Below are 21,417 nucleotides of genomic sequence, written 5' to 3'. Positions count from 1 at the left end.
ATTTGTCTTATACAGAAGAATTCATCATTTTAGAAAATAATTTTTAAATCACTATCATACATAATTTTAAATTATGCTTAAATTCTCTACTTATATTATCTAGTGCTTTCATTCAAGCAATACTCACTAAATGTTTTAATTATAAAGGATTACTATTATGCTAGCTATATGAATATCAATAGGAACTGTGTTCTGGCTTCATTCCCAAAGTAGCCTTATAACCAAATCTGACCCATGTTCCAAACGTACTCTGAAAGTTATTTTCTATGATCTGGGTTTTAAAAAATTATTAAGACTTGTTTTCTGGTCTAACAGATAGTAGACTATAGAATATTCCATGTGCACTTGAGAAGAATGTGTATTCTGCTGTTGTTGGATTGAATGTTCTATATATATCTGTTGAGTTTAGTTGGTTAATAATGATGTTCAACTTTTCTATATTCTTGCTGATTTTCTGTGTAGTTCTATCAGTCATTGAGTGTGAAGTATTTAAATCACCTGCTATTAATTTTTTTGTGATAGCTTTAATGAGAGATAATTCACATACCATATAATTCTCTCATTTAATTCAATGGTTGTTACAATGTAGACAAAATTGTGCAGCTATTTTCAATTATATATATAAATATAAAATATAAATCAATTTTGGAACATTTTCATAACTTCATAAAGGGACCCTGTACCCTTTATCTATTATCCTTCCCCATCTCTGCCAGCTCTAGGCAACTACTAATCTATACTCTATATAGATTGTAAGGGCAGAAAAATTTATTCTACTTCCTTCTAGGTTATTTGACTTCTCTAATAATTAAAGTGTCATAAGACAAATGAACAGGAGAAAAAAAAATTAATTTTGTATGTATTAGACCTCCATAAAAACATGAGACCCAAAAAGCAGCTAGATAATTGAAGCTTATAAAACATCCTGAGCTAAAGAAGAGGGTTGGGGTCTGGGATTCAAAGGGAGGAAGGCCTTTCACATGAAAGTCAGAGATGTTTGGAAAACAGATGTTCTGTTATGCAGATAAAGTTCTTTTTATTTATTTATTTATTTATTTTCAGCATAACAGTATTCATTGTTTTTGCACCACACCCAGTGCTCCATGCAATCCGTGCCCTCCACCTGGTTCCCCCAACCTCCCACCCGCCACCGCCGCTTCAAACAAATAGCATGGAGGACAAGGGGAGCTAGAGAGAAGAAGGGAGTTGGGGGAAATTGGAAGGGGAGGTGAACCATGAGAAATTGGAAGGGGAGGTGAACTATGGACTCTGATAAAGTTCTTAGGTAAAAAGAGGGGTACCTGGGTGGCTCAATTGGTTACATCCAACTCTTGGTTTTGGCTTAGGTCATGGTCTCAGGGTCATGAGATCAAACCTCAATCATTCTCCGTTATGAGTAACTCTCCCAAGAGAGTTACTCATAGTTTATCTGAAAAGTGTGAAAAAAATGAGTCCCAAATCTTAAGAACAACAAGATGTAAATGTCGTCCTCTTTTGTTCCAGTAACATTACTTAATTGTATTATGACTGTGTAAACTCGTTTATAGCCACATTGTTTCATCATGTAGATTTAAACAGCATTAACTCATAGAAGCAAACTATTAGAACCCATATTATAAAAGAAAATGCAACTTTAGCTATAAAACCACCTTCTAAAAATCTTTTCAATGTTTTGTATTAGTTATTAAATAATTTTATATAAGATATCAGCTAGTAAATATGAAACATAGATTTTTGTGGAATCTTATATACTGTAAAATTTATTTTCTAATAAGCCATCCCCTGAAATAATATGTTTAGAGAAAGTAGAATAATCTGTACCATTTATTCATATATTAATAGATGAGTTATTTTATTAATTTCCTTTCTGTATTTATTTAACAAAACGGATTTCAAGAGGTTTATTATCACTATGATTGAGGTATGTTCCCTGAAATTCATATGTTGAATTTTGACCTAACTCTTAATATTGCAGTTTTTTGGGATGGGGCCTTTGTGAGGTAATTACGTTTAGTTGAGGTCATGAGGGCGGGGCCCTCATGGTGGGTTTAGTGACCTTATAGGTATAGAGCTCTCACTAGACCCTGACCATGCTGGCATTCTGATCTCATACTTTCAGCCTCCAGAATTGGAAGATATTAAATGTCATTTGTTTAAGCCATAGAGTCTATGGGGGTTTTGTTGTTATTGTAGCAACCCAAGCAGAGTAATGCAGATTTTGGTACTGCCACTTGAGTGCTGTTGTAACAAATACCTAAAAATGTGGAAGAAGCTGCTTTTGACCTGTGTAATGGGTACACGTTGCAAGGGTTTTGAGGTATGTACTAGAAATAGAGACATTAAGGGTATTCTGGAGAGGTTTCAGATGAAAATGAGAAACATGTTTTTGGAAACTGGAGGGAAGGCAATCTTTGTTATAAAATGTCAAAGAACTTGGCTGAACTGTGTTCTAGTGTTTTGTGGAAGGTAGAACTTGAGAGCAAAGAAATAGTGTGTTCTTTTATTAAAATTTTATTTTGGAAGGGGTAGTTTTAAGTTCACAGCAAAATTGAAAAGAAGGTACTGAGATTTCCCATATATCCCATGCCTCCACATATGCATAGACTCCCTCATTGTCAGTATCCCCATCAGAAAGGTACATTTATTACAATTGATGAACCTACGTTGATACATCATAATTACCCAAAATGCATAGTTTAACTTGCAGTTCACTTTTGCTATATTGTACATTCCCTGGGTTTGGACAAATGTATAATGACACAAATCTATTCATGTATTCATTTTCACTGCCCTAAAAATCCTCTATGTCTCGCCTATTTATCCTCCCACCCCACTCCAGTCCCTGGCAACTGCAGATTTTTTTTATTATCTCCATAACTTTGCCTTTTGCAGAATGTCATATAGTTGGAATCCTACAATATAAAGAGTTTTCAGACTGACTTCTTTCTCATAATAATATGCACCTAAGCTTCCTCCCTCATAATAATATGCACCTAAGTCTTTTTGTGGCTCGTTTCTTTTTAAAAAGTGTTGAATAATATTCCATTGTCTCATGTACCACAGTTTATGTATCTCCTCACCTACTGAAGGACATCTTGAGATTGCTTCCATGCTTTGGCAATTATGAATAAAGCTGCTATAAACATCCCCATAAAGGTTCTTGTGTGCACACAATGCCTTTGGGCAAATACCAAGAAATGTGATTGCTAGATCATATGGTAAAAATATGTTTAGTTTTGTAAGAAACTGCCAAGCTGTCTTCCAAAGTAACAGTACCATTTTGATTCCCAGCAGCAAGGAATGAGATTCCCATTGCCCCACATTCTCACTACCATTTGATGTTGACAGTGTGGTGGATTTTGGCCATTCTGAAAGTGTATAGTGGTATTTCATGGTTGTTTTAATTTGTATTTCCCTGATGATATATGATGTGGAATATCTTTTTATATGCTTATTTCCCATCTGTTTATCTTCTTTGGTAAGATGTCTATTTGGGTCTCTTGCCACTTTTTAATTGGATTCTTTGTTTTCTTACTACTGAGTTTTAGGAGTTCTTTCTGTATTTTGGAAAAAGTCCTTTATCAGATGTGTCTTTTGTAAATATTTGCTTCCAGTCTATAGCAGAATGGGCATTCTTATTCTCTCAACACTACTTTGTCGAGCAAAAGTTTTGAATCGTAATGAAGTTCAGCTTATCAATTATTTTTTTCATGGATCATGCTTTTGGTGTATCTAAAGAGTGATCACCATACCCTTAGATCACTTAGAAGTTCTCCTATTTTATCTTTAAGGAATTTTTTAGCCTTGTGTTTTACACTTAGGTCTCTGACCCATTTTGAATTAATTTTTGTGAAGGAATAAAGTCTGTCTTCTGTGTCTAGATTTTTTAAATTTTTATTTATTTATTTTGCCTGTAGATGCCCAAATGTTCTAGCATATTTTGTTGGAAAGGCTATCTTATCTGCATTGCATTGCCTTTGCTTTTTCCTCAAAGATCAATTGACTCTACTTATGTAGGTCTATTTCCGGGGTGTCCATTCTGTTCCATTGACCTATTTATTCTTTTACCAGTACCACATGTTTTGATTACTGTAACTTTACAGTGAGTCTTGAAATCAGGTAGTAGTGTTAAGTCTTCCAACTTTATTGTTTTCCTTCAGTACTATATTGACTAATCTGGGTCTTTTGCCTCTTCATATAAACTTTAAGATCAGTTTATCAATATTTACATGCTGGAATTTTGATTAGGATTGCAGTGAATCTATAGAACCAATTGGGAAGAACTAATGTCTTGACAATATTGTATCTTCCTTTCCATTAACATGGAATATCTCCATTTATTTAGTTCTTTGACTTCATTTCTCAGACTATTTTAGTTTTTCTCATATAGACATTGTACATCTTTTGTTAGATATATATCAAAGTATTTACTTTTTAGGTATGCTAATGTAAATGGGATGTTTTGCTTTAAATCTACTTGTTCACTGCTCGTATATAGGAAAGGGATTGACTTTCATATATTAACCTTTTATCTATCAACTGTGACATAATCACTTTGTTGGTCTAGGAGTTTTTTGTTGATTCTTTTGGGTTTTCTGCATTGACAATCAAATCTGTGGATAAAGACAGTTTTATTTCTTCCCTCTGACTCTGTATACTTTTCACTTTATTTTTTCATCTTGCTGACTTAGCTGGAACTTCCAGTATAACAAAAAGCCAGGATGAGAGGAGACCTCTTGCCTTGTACCTGATCTTAGTGGGAATGCTTCAAGTTTCTTATCATTAAGTGTGATGTTACTTATAGGGCTCCTATAGATAATCTTTATGAAGTTGAGAATGCTCCCCTCTATTCTTAATTTACTGAGAGTTCTTACTATAAATGTGTGTTGAATTTGTCAAATGACTGTGCATCTATTGATGTAGTCATGTGATTTTTATTTTTTAGGCTGTTGATGTGAAGGACTGCATTAATTGACTTTTATCTCTTGAGTCATTTTATCAACCTATGAGGAGGATAGTATCCTCATATTATGTGTGGTGCAATTAAGACTTAAAGAATTGAAATAAATTGCTTAAGATCAAGCTGAGTTGGCATTCTAGGGTTGTAACCTACAGCTATCTCTTGATCTTAACTCCATAGTCTTTCTACTTTTCTAAGCTGATTTTTTCTTTTTTTTTTTTTTAAAGATTTTATTTATTTATTTGACAGAGAGAGATCACAAGGAGGCAGAGAGGCAGGCAGAGAGAGAGGCGGAAGTAGACTCCCCGCTGAGCAGAGAGCCCAATGCGGGGCTCGATCCCAGGACCCTGAGACCATGACCCGAGCCGAAAGCAGAGGCTTAACTCACTGAGCCACCCAGGCGCCCCTCTAAGCTGATTTTCTTTATACAACATTAAGTTTGATAGTTTTAAAGTTTACCATTTGTGAATTCTGTCGGATCTAGTAGTTAATTCGCTCCTCAAAGACAAAAACCGTATGTTATACTTTGATAATGTTCACAGAATCCTGTATATTTAAGGTCATAGTACATTCTCAATGAAAGAATGAAGATTGATTTATGACTAGTTTTTACCGAGACTCTGATCTGATATTGCATATTCTTATCAAGATTAAAAAATTGTCTTCTACTGCAAGTACCTTCCTCTTTTCTTTACATCATTCTAAATCTAGCATATCACTTAAAGTCTAGTTCATAATATCACTTCTTGCATGCAACATTTCCCAGAGCCATTCTCCTTTTCTAAGTTTAGCAAAAAATAATTCTGTTGTAATTTATTAAGTTGTGGTGGTTATGCGTCATATAAGTGAAAGTATCCTACAGACTTTTGTGATTAGGAACTAGAGAATCAATTTGAGAATTAGAAGAACAGGTACGTCAAGACTGAATATTCATTTATATTGAGGAAGTGAAGGCATAGAAAACATTGTAGGAAAGGACTAAAAAGTTGACCGATCAATTGATATATTATATAACATCATGAAAGTATTGGGAGTTACGGTTTTGATATGAGAGTCAGCAGTATTAGTCTTATGGTGCTTTCAAGGAGAATGAGGCATACTATCTTCTCTTTGTCAAAAATCCTACTAGGCCCACTTAACTTATTTGTGTTACCATTCTTATTAACCCTTAGCATTTAATTTTCCAAACCCTGATTTGCAAAATGGCCCTACATGTTTTCTGCAGGGAAAAGATACTCCTTTTTGTCTCCCCAAAATGCTTTTTCTCTATATTAATAACAGTACTAACCAATCCCTAGGGGCATAACAATATTTCCAAAAGTTACAGAAGAGATGCTTTATAAAATATGGGCTGGAGAACCAGACTTTCACCCTAAGCCATTGCTGCCTAATAGCCTTTAATCTGCTTTTTCTGTAACTCCTCACCTGAAGTGTCCCCAAGTAATCTCAGAGTTTCTGTGTAATATTTCCACATACATATAGTAAATATAGACTGCTGTTTATTTTGTGATTAAGCATTATTATCTCTTCTGATATCTTGATGAATTCTTGATTCCCTTGCCCTCTGAGTTAGAGAAAGGTAAATTCTGCAACAGCAAATTTGTTTTCAGAAACTTTTTTGGCAACTGCAATCTTAAAGCAGGTTCATTTTTAGGATTTGAATTTTCAAATTTGTTTCAGCTCTTGTCCAATTGCATTAACCAGTTAATCTTCAATTAATTTAATCAAGACCCAAATAAAAGACTGATCCTGAATTAATGACAACAGCATAACCCATTCAACAAATATCTTGGGTTTTTAGGTTAATCTATCATATAAACTTTGAGGATACCATTATATCTGAAGAGTCTTTTAGGAAACCCTGTAATTCTAAAAGGACCGTATTTTATGGATCTCCATAAAACATTTTCATTTGTGTAGATTATATGATTGCTATTGTTTCCTAAACTTACATTTATCTTTGGTTTATATTTATTTATATAACTCTTACTTAAAAGACTGAAGTGTTAAATTGTACTGGACTTTTTTTTTTTCTGTCAGCAATTGTAGAATGTTAAATACCCTCATTTTCCTTTTTGTGGTCTGTGTTCATATCTCTAGTAATAATGAAGTAGAAAACTACTCCCTTATTGTCCTTCATTGCTAATCTCCAGGGTTTTCTTTTATCTCACTCCAGTAGCTTGTGTAGTACACATTCCTTGTAGGTATTCGGTTTATATATGTCAGATTCTCTAGGGCCATGGCTTTTGCCAGATGAAGCACTTTTGATTTTGAAGCTGATGAAACACAGTGCTATTATTGATCTGTGCATGACACAGCCTGTCTCTCTCCTAGCCGAGTGTAGCAACATTTATCCAGGAATTTGTGAAATGTCACTCGGATCATGTTCGCAAGGTAAACTGTGCAAAAACCAGGATCTGAGCTGAGAATCCATGTGGAATTGGACGTGACTGTCTTATTCCTATGTCTTATCTTCTAGATGAACCAAGTGATATTTGTTAACAGAATGTCTGTGTCTTATATTAGACTTTGTAAGGAACGATTATTATCACACAGAACCCTATGTACCGTAAAATCATACGTCTTATACTCTGTTTTCAGGCACTTGTGATCTTACACAAAAAATAGTAACATAAGAAAATAGGACCTGAAAACAGCAGTTAGAAATTTATTTTCTGTTTATAATGAGCAAGTGTTGTAATATATTGCACAGTCTTATATTCCTAGTAGTGTTTTTATTCTTTGCATCAGTGTACTTTCAGGTAAGTGTGTCTCGTTAAAATATCAATATGCCTAGAAGTGACAAATTATAACATTTTTCTCCACTATGGAATCATTGTGATATTTAACTATGCATGTGTTTTAGAGTTTGGTTTTAAATGCCTAAAATTTTGGTTTGCACATGGATAGATATATTTGTTATGATTTGTTTTAGTTTAATATACCTAACACAGGTAAGGCCCTCTAATAATAGGATACTCAACAATGAATTAAACATAATCTTTGACGCTTACATAATATACTAGTAGCAGAGGTGAACATGTATATCATAATACAAAGAAATTATAATATCTAGTGTGTGTGTGTGTGTGTGAGTGTGTAACATATACCATGGATATGTAGTGGATGGAAAAATACAGTCATTCATCATAGTCATTATTTAGTAAGACTTTTGAGGAGGTAGCATTTATGCTTAGACTTACAGTTTAGTTTCATTTTGAAAGTTGTATAAATGGAACAAAACCATTGGAAGAGGGAAAGCTTAAAAAGGCATCAAGGCAAGAAAGCAGTTTGTTGAGACTAGTGAATAGTCTAGTATAGCTGTGGTTCTCAAATCTAGCTATGTGTTCTCCTCACCTGGCGAGCTTTAAAAAAATACTCACGCCCAGGCCCTACCCTAGACCAGTTAAGTCTGAATATCTGGTGGTGATCCTTGTACCTTGCTAAAAGCTCTCGGGTGGTTCTGTTGTACAGTTAGGTGTGAGACTAAACTTTGAGAAAGTAGAAATTAAATGGAAACATGCAAATAAGAGACTGTTTAAATATTATAGCAAAAGATGACAAAAATCTAGAGGATACCAGTAGAAGTAGAAAGAAAAGAAAATAAGAGATTTTATAATGGTATAACACATAGAGTTTGATGACCAATCCTAGATGGGAAGGTAAGAAACAAAAAGTGAAGTATTGAAGATACCTATCAGTATTCTAATTAAAGTGACTAGAAAGTTGATAGACTTTATTTGTGATAATATTATATGATAAATATTGTGGGAGGAAAAATCCTCATATGAACATACCAGGAAAGTTGGACAAAATATAACAAATATAAATGTACACCATTTAAATATATAGAACATAACAACAACAAAAAGATGTAAATCCCTAGAGCTAAAATCGGTGACAGTTTACCACTGGACCCAATGGCAATTTGTCACTGAAGTGATGGTATCAAGTGAGCTGCAGGATATTTGAGTGTCAAATGTAGAGGAGAGGCCAGGGCTAGAGGTATGAAATTTTGAAGTTATGAGTATTTAGATCATATTTTAAAATGTGAAGCTGGATGGAACCCACTTAGGGAGTAGAGGTAGATAAAAAAGAGAGGAGGTCCAAGGTCTGGGCCCAGGGCCCTCCAACCTTTGGAGTTTGGACAGGCAGGAAAGGACTAGAAAAGGAGAAGCCAGTTAAGTAGAAAGAAAACCAAGGGTACGGAGTATCCAAAAGCCAAATGATAAAAGGATTTCAAGGACTAGTGAATGACTAACGATGTCAAATGCTGCTGACTGGAGTGGGTCCATGAGAGGAGCTAAGAAATGGGAAGAGAAGGAGAGGAATTGGAGAATATAGTTAAATGTGCATACTTTTTAGAGTTATCACGTTGAATTTTGCTCTAAAGGAGAACAGATAAAACTAACATATAAATACTTAATATATATAAATATGAACAAATAATAACTTGGGCTTAAAATATATAATGCAAAAATTGCAAGTCATTATTTTTAAGATAACTTGCTCTAAATATTTATCAAAAATATTCACAAAATTAAACCAAAAAAAGCTCTTAACAGATTTTAAATATTTGGTTTCATATAAAAAACATTGTTTAACATAAGTGAAATTAGAAATCAATTTAAAAGCTTAACTTTGAAAATTCTGATGCAAACTTATAGAGACATTTCCAGATAACTAATGGGTCAAAGAAGAAAATTTAAAAAATGAAAGAATACTTCAAATTAAATGATATCAAAACGTGCAGAGTGCAGGTAAGATGGTACTCAGATGGAAATGTATACCTTTAAATTCAGTAAAACTAGAGAAAGTTTAAAAATTAATGAGCTACCAATGTAATTGGTTACATTCAATTTAAGAATGAGCAATTAAATAATCCCCAAGAAAATAAAAAGGACATATTAAGATAAGGACACAACTTAATATTGTAGAAAGCAAACATGAAGTAGACAAGATAAAAAAAAAAACTAAAAGGTAGATCATTGATACTAATAAATTGATTAAAAAAAATAGCAAGTATTGATGGGGATATGGATGAATTAAAACTTTCATACGTTGCAGGTGGGATATGGAAAGTAATGCACTATTTTGGAAAACAGTTTGGCAGTCCCTCAAAAGGCAAATTATAGACCTACCATATGATCCAGCAATTTCATTTAGGTGTATGCCAAAGAGAATTGGAAACAGATGTTCACATAAAAACTGTACATGGAGGTGCCTGGGTAGCTCAGTGGGTTAAGCCTCTGACTTCAGCTCAGGTCATGATCTCAGGGTCCTGGGATGGAGCCCTGCATTGGGCTCTCTGCTCAGTAGGGAGCCTGCTTCTCCCCCTCTCTCTGCCTGCCTCTCTGACTACTTGTGATCTCTCTCTTTCTGTCAAATAAATAAATAAAATATTTAAAAAATTAATAAATAAAAACTGTTTACGTGATTGTTCATAGCAGCGTTATTCATAATAGCCCAGAAGTGGAAACAACACAAACACCCATATAATGGATAATCATTCAGCAATAAAAAAGGAATGAAGTAGTGACACAAGCTACAACATGGGTAAACCTTGAAAACATGCCCAGTGGGAAGAAGTCAGTGACTGAAGATCAAACACAGTAACATTTCATTTTTATGGAATGTCCAGAAAAGGCAAAGTCTACAGAAACAAAAAATAGATTAGAGATTACATAGGCACGGAGTTGGGAAAGAAATGTCTGTAAGTGGGCATGAGGTTTCTTTCTGGTGTGATGGAAATGTTCTAAATTTAGTGTTTGGTATAATTGCACAACTCTATTAATATACTAAAAATCATTCAATCGGATACTTTAAAAATGGATGAATTTCATCTATGTAAATTATACCTTAATAAAGCTATCAATAAAAAGTAATACCACACTATGAACAGTTTGTGAGATTGAAATTTGAGTTTCATATGTAAGTTTTGCTAGGCATACACATTTTCCCAAAGAAGAGAAGAAAGAGAAGTAAATTTCACCTCATTTTTTGAGGGTACTATAACTGTAACACAATAACAAGATAGGAAAATATGAGAAAGGAAAATTAAAGGCTCATCTCAGCTATGAATATGGATAAATATTCCTAAACTCTTAACAAATCTAATCAAACTATGATAAATAAATATCACAAATGAGGATAATTCCAGAAATAAAATAGCTTATTTCATCATTAGAAAAATTGTTTATATAATTCATTACTACAACGAAGAAAGGGGGAAAATGTATTAAAGATGCCCAAAATCTAAAGCAACTTCAGGAAGATGGCAGAATTTGAGGGAAGCACCAGACCCTCCTTCCCATAGAGAAACCAATTCAGCAACAATACTCAGGCCAATTCCTTTTGTGAGAAATCCAGAAACCAATGAAAAGGCACTATACCCCTCGGGAGTGTGCAGCTAGCTGCATTCAGATTGGTGGGGCACTCCTTCAACTTAGTCCCTCCCGCAATCATACTGCCTTGTGATCCAGAACAAACTCCTGGTTTGTGGGTCTTCCCTGAGGAGAGAAGGAGTATACTGGACCTTATTTCCAACCTTCTGGCTTTTCAGCAAGCCTGTGGGAATGGCTGCTTTTTCACCTGTCTCAGAGCATGGATGGCACCTGTCATACTCTAGATGCCTAGAGGCCACTGAGAACCAAAAGAGCTGGATGGCCTGCTGCTGTTGCAGAGGACCCCTGCCACACCAGACAGAAGCTGATACAGCTCGAAGCAGAAGTTCCTCTCTCAGGGAGAGAGAGAGAGAGAAGAGGGAACAGGTATCTACTGTTGCAGCTTTTAAGGAGGAGAGTGCCTGAGGGGCTTGTTTCTTGCTCATCTTAAACCTCAGACAGGACCCATATACCTAGAAGCCTGGGAACCACTAAGAACTAGAAAAGAGTTGGATGGCGTGCTGCTCCTCCACAAGGCCTTTGGTGCAGCAGACAAGAAGACAAGCCAATAAGGAAAGAAGAATAGGGTGTGTGTATAATGTCCCAGCTCTGCAGGGCCTGCCTGAGAAACTTGTTTCTGTCTAGCCCAGTTGGGGCACTGTGGAACTGGGCATACTCTAGGTAGATGTCTGGGGCTGCTGAGAATAAAAAAAGCTGGGTGGCATGTTGCTGCTTCTACAGACCGCAGTATAGCAGACAGGCACCAGAGTAAGCAATGCTGAGATTATGAGCTCCTGGGAAGTAAACAAAGTAAACAAACAGAAAATGTATTTTTTTTTAAAGATTTTATTTATTTATTTAACAGACAGAGATCACAAGTAGGCAGAGAGGCAGGCAGAGAGAGAGGAGGAAGCAGGCTCCCTGCTGAGCAGAGAGCCCGATGTGGGGCTCGATCCCAGGATCCTGGGATCATGACCTGAGCCAAAAGCAGAGGCTTTACCCCACTGAGCCACCCAGGTGCCTCCAGAAAATGTATTTAATTAGAAATCTGCACACACTAGCTCAGACAAGTCATATCCACAGGGAAGTTTTGAGAGTTTCCAGAATCTCTCGTTGGGGCTAATCCTGGTGAAGGTTTTTCTGTATGTGAAGCCAGTTTGTAAAGAGGAAGAGGTGGATGTTTCTTCAAGTGCATGGATAGCAACCCAAAGTTATAAGGAACACAAAGAAATAGAGTAAAATGGCTGAATCAGAGGAACAAAATAAATTTCCAGAAACTGACCCTAAAGAAACAGAGGTATATGAATGATCTGAAAAGAATCTGGAAATACAGAACTTGAAGAACGCTATAGACTAATTGGACCTGCCAGACTTATACAGAACTCTCCACCCAACTACAGTATTCTTTTCAAGTGCACATGGAACATTCTGCAGGATAGACCACATGTTAGGCCACAAAATAAGTCTTAAATTTGAGAAAATTGAAACCATACAAAGTATCTTTTCTGACCACAATGGACTAAAACTAGAAATCAATAGCAGAAAGAAAACTGTAAAACCCACAAATATATGGAAGTTAAACAACACACTTTTAACCAGTGGGTCAAAGAAGAAGTCACCAGGGAAATTAGAAAATACCACAAGAAAAATGAAATGAAAACACAATGTATCAAAACATATAGATGCAGTGAAAGTACGCTGAGAGGGATGTTTAAATACTGTACTATATGCTTACAGATTGGTTAAGAGGATAAATCTTGTGTTACGTTAATTTTTATGACAATGAAAAAGCCAAAGACAGTATTTTTATACAATTAAATGCCTGTTCATGATAAAATTCTCTTAGTAAATGAAATACAGCAGAGTACTTTCTTATTCTGTTAAAAAATTATGTACCAAAAACCTAAAACAGCCATCATACTTAATGGTGGATGTAAAAACCATTCCTTTTAACATCAGGAGAAAGACATTTATGTCTACTATCATTGCTTGTCTTAGATGTTGTACTAGAGGGTACAGGCACTAAGAAAAAGAAATGAAAGTTAAAAGTGTTAGAAATGAAGAAGCGAAAGCATCATTAGTTGTTGCACATTAGTTGTCTGCACAGCAGACACAAAGCATCATTAGTTGTCTGCACAGAATCTCAAGACAAGTTAATAATAGATTTCAGCAAGATTGATGGTTATAAAGTCAATATATGCTAAGATGATGGTATTGTATTTGCCAGATATGCACTCAGCAATATATGCACTCTTAAAAAATAAATATTATTTAAGTAATAGCAGGAATTATATGGTATCCAGGAATGGAAGATGCATCCTAACTTCAGTGATGTTAAAAATGTGAAAAGGAAATGTCTTAAAACCACTCTATGTTTGTTTTGGAAATACACATATATGTATCAAAAGTATAAAGAAATGTAAGGCAATGATGAACACCAAAGTTGTTCAGATAATGATTATTTCTGGTGAGTCAGCAAAGATGGGTTCATAGTCTTCAACTCTACTGGCAACACAGTGTCTTTGTTGAATGGTTAACACATGAGTCAGTGTTCATTGTATTTTTCTTTGTGTAGCTACTGCATACTTGATATATATCATAAAAATGAGGAAACCTATCAATGCCATTATTCCAGAGAAATAATGGTGAAGGTAGAACACATTTTTCCAATAAGGTAGTAAATTTGGGTGAGTATCTTATATATGGATAGAGAGGAATCAGAAGTAGGAGAGTGCTGGGATACAGAAACAAGGGAGGGAAAATTTGTTATGAGCAAAAGAGGTGTTGTTTCACAATGTAGGATGCCATAGAGGAATTAAAGATAGAATAACAGGGAAGAGCTTGTTGGACTTTCCTTAGAAGGTTTTGTTAGCAGAACCCTCTTGAGAGCAAATACCAGAAACTAAACTCAAACTAAAAAAAAAAAAAAAGGAAAAAAATGTTCACCAAAGCAAAGGACGAACGGCCGCAGGGAACAGCCTTGGGAAGAGCAGTGGTACCTGAAACCAGACTTACGTCTTCAGTGTTAGTGCTTATCTCACAGCTCTTCCCTCTGACCATCTTTTTCATGTGTCCCTGGCCATATGGTGACATCCTTATAGCTTAGACCTCAGAAAAGAAAGATTTCTCTTTCTCATCTTTCAGTCTTTCCTGGATTTACATGGTTTATAAATTTCTGGCCCACAGGGAAAAAAAAATACTTTGTTTATATGTAATTTTTGGTTAGGATGTAGGTTCATTTCATTATATGCATATTTTTCATCTACAGAAGTAACTGGGAGGAAATTTAAAATTCATGCAGGAAACAGGGATTTCTTGTGGGCAGGACTGATGTCCACATTCTGCTGTATCTGGTGCTCCAACCTCTCACCCATTTCAGTGCCACTCTAATTTCCAAAATACATATCTAAGTCCTAGGTATTCTTTCAGAACCACTGTTACAGGAGGAAAGCAGAGAAACCAGCTCAATTAATAAAAAATTAGACTACCCTCTTCCTAAAGATTGATATGAATCTGAATATTTCACACAGCACAAATTTATTAAGTGATTACTCTGTTAGGTTAAGGCTTACTGTTTGAAAGAATGTGATAAACAGAAGACAATTCTAGATAGAAAATGGAGTGAAGGATGATGGAAGAAGTTCCTGTCTGAAATTTTTGTGTTTAAAAAAAAAGAGCCTTTTTTTAAAAAGAGCTTTTTAATGAAACCTCTGAGAAATACCTTGTATAATATTATTTAAATCCAAGCTTTGTAAATCTTCTTTCCTGCTTTAAAAGAAATTTTTACTTTATGCCATGGGTTTCTTTTTTAGTAATTTTTTTAGTAATTTTCACATATGTTAATTTTTAATTTTTAAAAAATCCCATTTAAGATGTTATCAGTAACCTTTTATCTTATCAGGTCCAAAATTTGCAAAAACCATTCTTTTAAAGAAATGTCCATGCTTTTACTCTCTTAAATCTTATGAAACTTACAAAGGAAATAGAGAAAACATTATTGTTTCCCTTGAGAATTTTTTTTTTTTAGATTTTATTTATTTATTTTATAGACGGAGATCACAAGTAGGCAGAGGGGCAGAGAGAGAGGAAGGGAAGCAGGCTCTCTGCTGAGCAGAAAGCCCGATGCGGGGCTGGATCCCAGGACCCTGGGATCATGACCTGAGCCGAAGGCAGAGGCTTTAACCCACTGAGCCACCCAGGCACCCCAGTAAGGTATATTTATAAATGTAATCAAAATTATATGAATACTTAGTATTGCTGCTGTTAAATTTGTAATGAGTTGTAGGATTTTTCAAATTCCCTGACTGGCTTTCATCTAAGTAATTTGTTTTCAGAGCTTATGCTCTAGTACAACTGAGGGAAGACATGCTATTAACTATTGACCCTCTCAGTTAAATATTTCAATAAGTATTAAGATGCTGTTCACATTTAGCATATACTTATGAAATGTATATCCTTTTAGTAGTTTGAATATATAAAATTGGAGCTAGAAATGATGATTTAAACCTTTGGATTTATTTCCCCAGAAGAATCAATTCTATGAATTGATTCCAGTGTTATATAAATACATTTAATGTTGATATACATGTATTTTAGTAGCTTACTAACTGAAAATGGTTTTATCTTTTGAAAATAGGAATTACAGAAATATATCCTGATTTAGTGTAAATTTTTTGAATTCAAAGATTATTTTAAGAAATATCAATGACCTTTGAGTTTGGTATAAAGTATTATGAGCAAATTTTAATTATCTAGATTCTCACTTCCAGTTAGTAAAATACTATACATGAGTATTAGTTTCTTTAAGCCTATTCACAAAGGCCTTTTATACAGTACAATAAGTAAATCACCCCACTAGGAAGGAAAAACAATCGAATAAAAGTATTGAAATCTGTTATGTAGGAAAACCAAGTTTAATTAAAGGAGAATGAGACAATCTTCATGAGACTTCTACAGATATCCTAGAATTTGGTAGCCTTCGTTCCTAATAGCTCAGTCACTATCTATAACTTCACTTACAATTTTATGGCTGTTCTTTACTTAGATACAGTATTAATATCACTCTGAAATATCAGCTATTATTTTTGGTGATTTGGGAAGTTTTTTTTTTTCCTTTTTCTTCATTGTTTGAGTAGTTTAATTGGGGTGGATTCTTTCTGTCCTGCCCCCTTATAGCTTATGCAGCTGAAATAAGTATTGACAAAGGGTATGGAGGAAGCCTAGAATGAGGAGAATAGGTATAGGATGAGTGAGGAATAGATACTTCTGTGTTGAATTAGCTGAGTTTAAGCAGTGAAAGCAGAAGGAAAGTGCAAAAAAGTTTAGAAAGACAAGTGCTTGGTTTCTTCTTGGAATGGCATATGTATTGCTGTTATCATTTTCTCTTGGAGTGGGAATCAGAATGGGAATCATTGCACCTTCCTTAGTGGTCATTAGTAAGCATATCTTGTGCATATCAAATGTCTAGGAGGGCTGAGACTAATCTGGTAATATTACCATATGAACATTGAAAATTTTTTACAATAGTGATGAATTGTTCTGGATATACTTTTTGTTCTGAATATCTGTCTTTGTACTTCATACTTGGTTGTGTAAGTCTTAAAGGGGCATTTATTTTAGTAACTAGAATAGGGGATTGGAAATAACAATGAACCTATAGTTGAGTTCTTCTTGCTATGAATAAATCAGATAATGATAGTTTTCCCACAAATATTGGAAAGTCAGCTTTATTAGTTTTCCAAATGTCATAATAATACATTTTTACTGAACCTTTTTCCATAGTTTTGGGGGCAGAAGTGTAAGCAATGTGGTTTAACTTCAATCCAGTTAAAAGTCATTAGGTTAGTTATTCTGATTATTTTGAAACACATTATATTGCTGTTATTGCTTAGGTTAATATTTACTATAAATGCCTATCACATCAAAACTATTAGTACAAATTAAAGTGTACATGTTAAATGTTTTCAGTTTTGGGGCTGTTTTGAGAAAAGTGTTAGTAAACTGTTTTAAAACGATTTGGCTTTTATAATAATATTATATTTGATTTTCATTTTGAGAAATCCTATTCAAACACATTTATAAAACTATTTAATTGGGCATCACTTAGAAATCCCATCACAAAGTAAGGACATTGAATTAATTTTACTTCCTGTACATGTTACTGGAAGTAGCATGTCTCTTATCCATATGCAGATATCCATACTTCTTTGATAGAACCTAATTTGAACGCATCAAGACAGATTGGCATTTCCAGTACCATAAAAAACGGCTTTGTTAATTGCAAACCATATTTAGTATGACCTTATAACAAAGTAGCACCTCAGGTGTCATGCTTTGTCTTTAATGTGCACACTGGAGCTACGTTCATCAGTACTAGACAACTTCACTTCACAAAAAGAGTTTTTTTCTTGATAGGCAATTAGCGGTAATTAGGAAGATTCACCTCAATAAGATGTCAACATGAGATTGTTTTAAAAAGTTGAATGTCAGTGACTTAAAAAGAAAGTTCTTCTGACACATTGGTATGGCATGTGAAACATGAGATGTTAATTTAACTTTTCTGCTTATTATTCATGCACAATATTATTTTGTCATTCAGACACTACACTGACAGAGTGTAAAGGGTGTTAAAATAGTGCTGCTAGAATAAAAAGAGGATTAATCTTCCATTGGCCAATTAGCCAAAGGGTACTTAATGGTCTCTAAAGGCTACTGAAGTCTAACTACTAGCAAAAGCATTGGTAAAAAGTCCTCTATATTACCTTCATTTGCTTGACATTTTGTGAAACATACTGCAGGCTTTTAATAACTGCATTTGTCAGAAAATAGTTTATAAATGAGTGATTCAGTAACTCAGTGTATTTTTCATAAGAAATTTTGTTATATAAATAATTCCATTTCTGCCTGAGATCTTTGTTCTTCTTTTTTTGGTTGGTGGTGGTTTTAATTTTTAATTCTTTTTCTTAAAGATCTCAAATATCACAAAGAAAAACTCATGCTTTCAATTTATAACATTTGTTAGTAACTTGAAGGAATTATTAATCTGAAATATTTATCTTTTTAGGTAAGTACTTGTACGGGAAATACTCTACTGATAACCTAGAAACCCATGTAATTTTCTCTGTAACTCACATAACATTTTAATTAAGTAACCCTGCTTTTAGTCTTTTAAATGGACAATACAGAATTTTTATCTCTTTCAGCTTTTTTTTTCTTGCAAAAGAATAATAGCAACAGTCCCTAACTTACCATGTTCCCACTTATGATAACGTGAAAGCTATAAGCATTCCACAGAAATTGTACTCTGAATTTTGATTTTTGGTCTTTTCCTGGCCTAGTGTAATTTGGTCCAGATCTCTCTGTGAGGCTGGGCAGGGGAGCAGCGGCAGCTCCCCATCAGCCACGCGATCATGAGGGTGAACAACCAATGTACTTATAGCCATTATGTATCTATGCAGTCATTCTCTTTTACTTTCACTACAGTATTTATTTATTTGTTATTTTGTTTTATTAACATATAATGTATTATTTGCTTCAGTCTTACAAATAGTCTGTGAATCATCAGTCTTATACAATTCATAGCACTCACCATAGCACATACCCTCCCCAATGTCCATAAAACAGCCACCCCATCCCTCCCCACAGCAACACTCAGTTTGTTTCTTGAGATTAAGAGTCTCATGGTTTGTTTCCCTCCCTGGTCCCATTTTGTTTCATTTTTTCCCTCCCTATCCCTCATCACCCCCTGCCCCGCCTCTTAAATTCCTCATATCAGAGAGATCATATGACAATTTTCTTTCTCTATTGACTTATTTCACTTAGCACAACACCCTCTAGTTCCATCTACGTCGTTGCAAATGGCAAGATTTCGGGGTTTTTGATGGCTGCATAGTATTTCATTGTATACATATATATATATATATATACCAAATCTTCTTTATCCATTCATCTGTTGATGGACATCTAGGTTCTTTCCATAGTTTGGCTATTGTGGACATTGTTGCTATAAACATTTGGGTACACGTGCCCCTTTGGGTCACTACATTTGTATCTTTAGGGTAAATACCCAGTAGTGCGATTGCCGGGTCATAGGGTAGCTCTATTTTCAACTTTTTAAGGAACCTCCATACTGTTTTCCCGAGTGGCTGCACCAGCTTGCATTCCCACCAACAGTGTAGAAGGGTTTCCCTTTCTCCACATCCTTGCCAACACCTGTCATTTCCTGACTGGTTAATTTTAGCCATTCTGACTGGTGTGAGTTGGTATCTCACTGTGGTTTTGATTTGTATTTTCCTGATGCTGAATGATGTTGAGCACTTTTTCATGTGTGTGTTGGCCATTTGGATGTCTTCTTTGCAGAAATGCCTGCTCATGTCTTCTGCCCATTTCTTAATTGGATTATTTGTTCTTTGGGTGTTGAGTTGGATAAGTTCATTATAGATTTTGGATACTAGCCCTTTACTTGAAATATTGAACACTTTATTATGAAACAGGCCTTGTGTTTGATGATTTTGCCTAGTTGTAGGCTTATATAAGTGTCCTGAGCACATTTTAGGTATGCAAAGCTAAGCTCTGATGTTTGGTAGGTTAGGTGTATTAAATGCATTTTTGGTTCATAATATTTTGAACTTATGATGAGTTTGTCAGGATGTAACCCCATCATAATTCAAGGAAGACCTGTATTCCCATTCAAGGAATATCGATTTTATTCACAGGAATGAGAAATAACATTAAGATCATGGTGACTTTCTTGGAGGTTCTTGCCTATAGAATTTATGTAGGTATTATTCAACTAGAATTTTCTCTCCAGTCTTTTTTGCTTTAATTCTGGTAACAAAATTATTATGTAGTAATTTTTTTAAAGTTGTAATAGTAAGATTCTCAAATTGCTGCCTCTGCTTAAGTGTGAACCAGAATAATCTGATTGTGAGATGTAAATCAATTTATTTGTATGTTCAACATGAAATAACATCATTCCATACTCGCAGTTTTATGTAGAATTTAAGACAAAATATTTGGGTGAAGTAACTGTAACCAGACGCCACTGAATGATGATTGTTTTTCCTTACTTTGACTGTCAAAGGCTTTGGATTTCACAAGGAGAAAGAAAGTCAGATTCTCCACTATTGTTAGAGATAAGAGCCAACCCTCACTTTTTACTCTGTTTTACTGTCTAACCTTTTCCAGTATTTGACACCTAACCTTTTCCCTAGTATGGACTGGAAAGAATCCTTCTCCTTCTCCCACCAACTATTTTTTCCTTAGGCTTCTCAGACACCTTGCTCCTGTGACCCATTCAACCTCATGTTAGGCTGGATTTTCTAGAATTGACATGTGTCTACATTTCAGATCCCACTTTCCTAACTAAAACTGTTTTCTGAAGTTTTTAGATAGTTCATTACTTTAAGTTTCCAGTCCAGTGGTGAAAAACATGGGGAGAACTGAACAGTGTCTTTCAGTGCTATAGAGTGATTACTGTCCGTCAAAAAACATTAGGTAAGAATCAGTCTCTTGGGGCCCCTGGGTGATTCAGTTAGTTAAGCACCTGACTTCAGCTCAGGTCTTGATCTCAGGGTCCTGGGAACGAGCCCCACATTGAGCCCCATGTTGAGCCCTGCATTGGGCTCCCCATTGGGCTCCATGCTCAGTGGGGAGTCCACTTGTCCCTCTGCTCTTCCCCTGGTCATGCTCTCTCTCTTTCTGTCTCTCTCAAGTAAATAAATAAAATCTTAAGAAAAAAAAAAGAAAAGAAAAGAATCAAAAGAGCTGCACCACCCACCCTGTCCTTTTCCCTAGAGCACTGCTCCTAAACTAGTGAGTGCTCACAAGTGTTTTCTTTTCCCATGCCATGACTAGCATCATATCCATTAAATAGTCAGAAGTTGAATATTTTATTCTTTGGAGACATCAAGATTAAAGTATCTAAAAATACATTATTTTGGGGGGAGTGATCAGGGAAATGATTCTTTCAATTCTGATTTTTTTTTTTTTTCTAAACCCTTTGCTTCATTTCTCTTGGACTCTAGGATATTTTCCATGGGCCCAGTTTTAGTTTTTCTAATAATTTATTCTTGA

General features: G+C 34.9%; 1 protein-coding gene across 7 annotated transcripts in view; it reads left to right on the top strand.

Moving 5' to 3' along the window:
- CNTLN (centlein) overlaps positions 1 to 21,417 on the top strand; it is a 307,186-nt gene that overhangs the window by 207,300 nt on the left and 78,469 nt on the right. The window lies entirely within an intron of this gene.

Source organism: Lontra canadensis, unplaced genomic scaffold, assembly GCF_010015895.1.
Source record: "Lontra canadensis isolate GAN:19392208 unplaced genomic scaffold, GSC_riverotter_1.0 scaffold70, whole genome shotgun sequence".
Classification (NCBI taxonomy): domain Eukaryota; kingdom Metazoa; phylum Chordata; class Mammalia; order Carnivora; family Mustelidae; genus Lontra; species Lontra canadensis.
The sequence above is the reverse complement of the archived record's forward strand: the minus strand, read 5'-3'. Positions and strand labels throughout refer to the sequence as shown.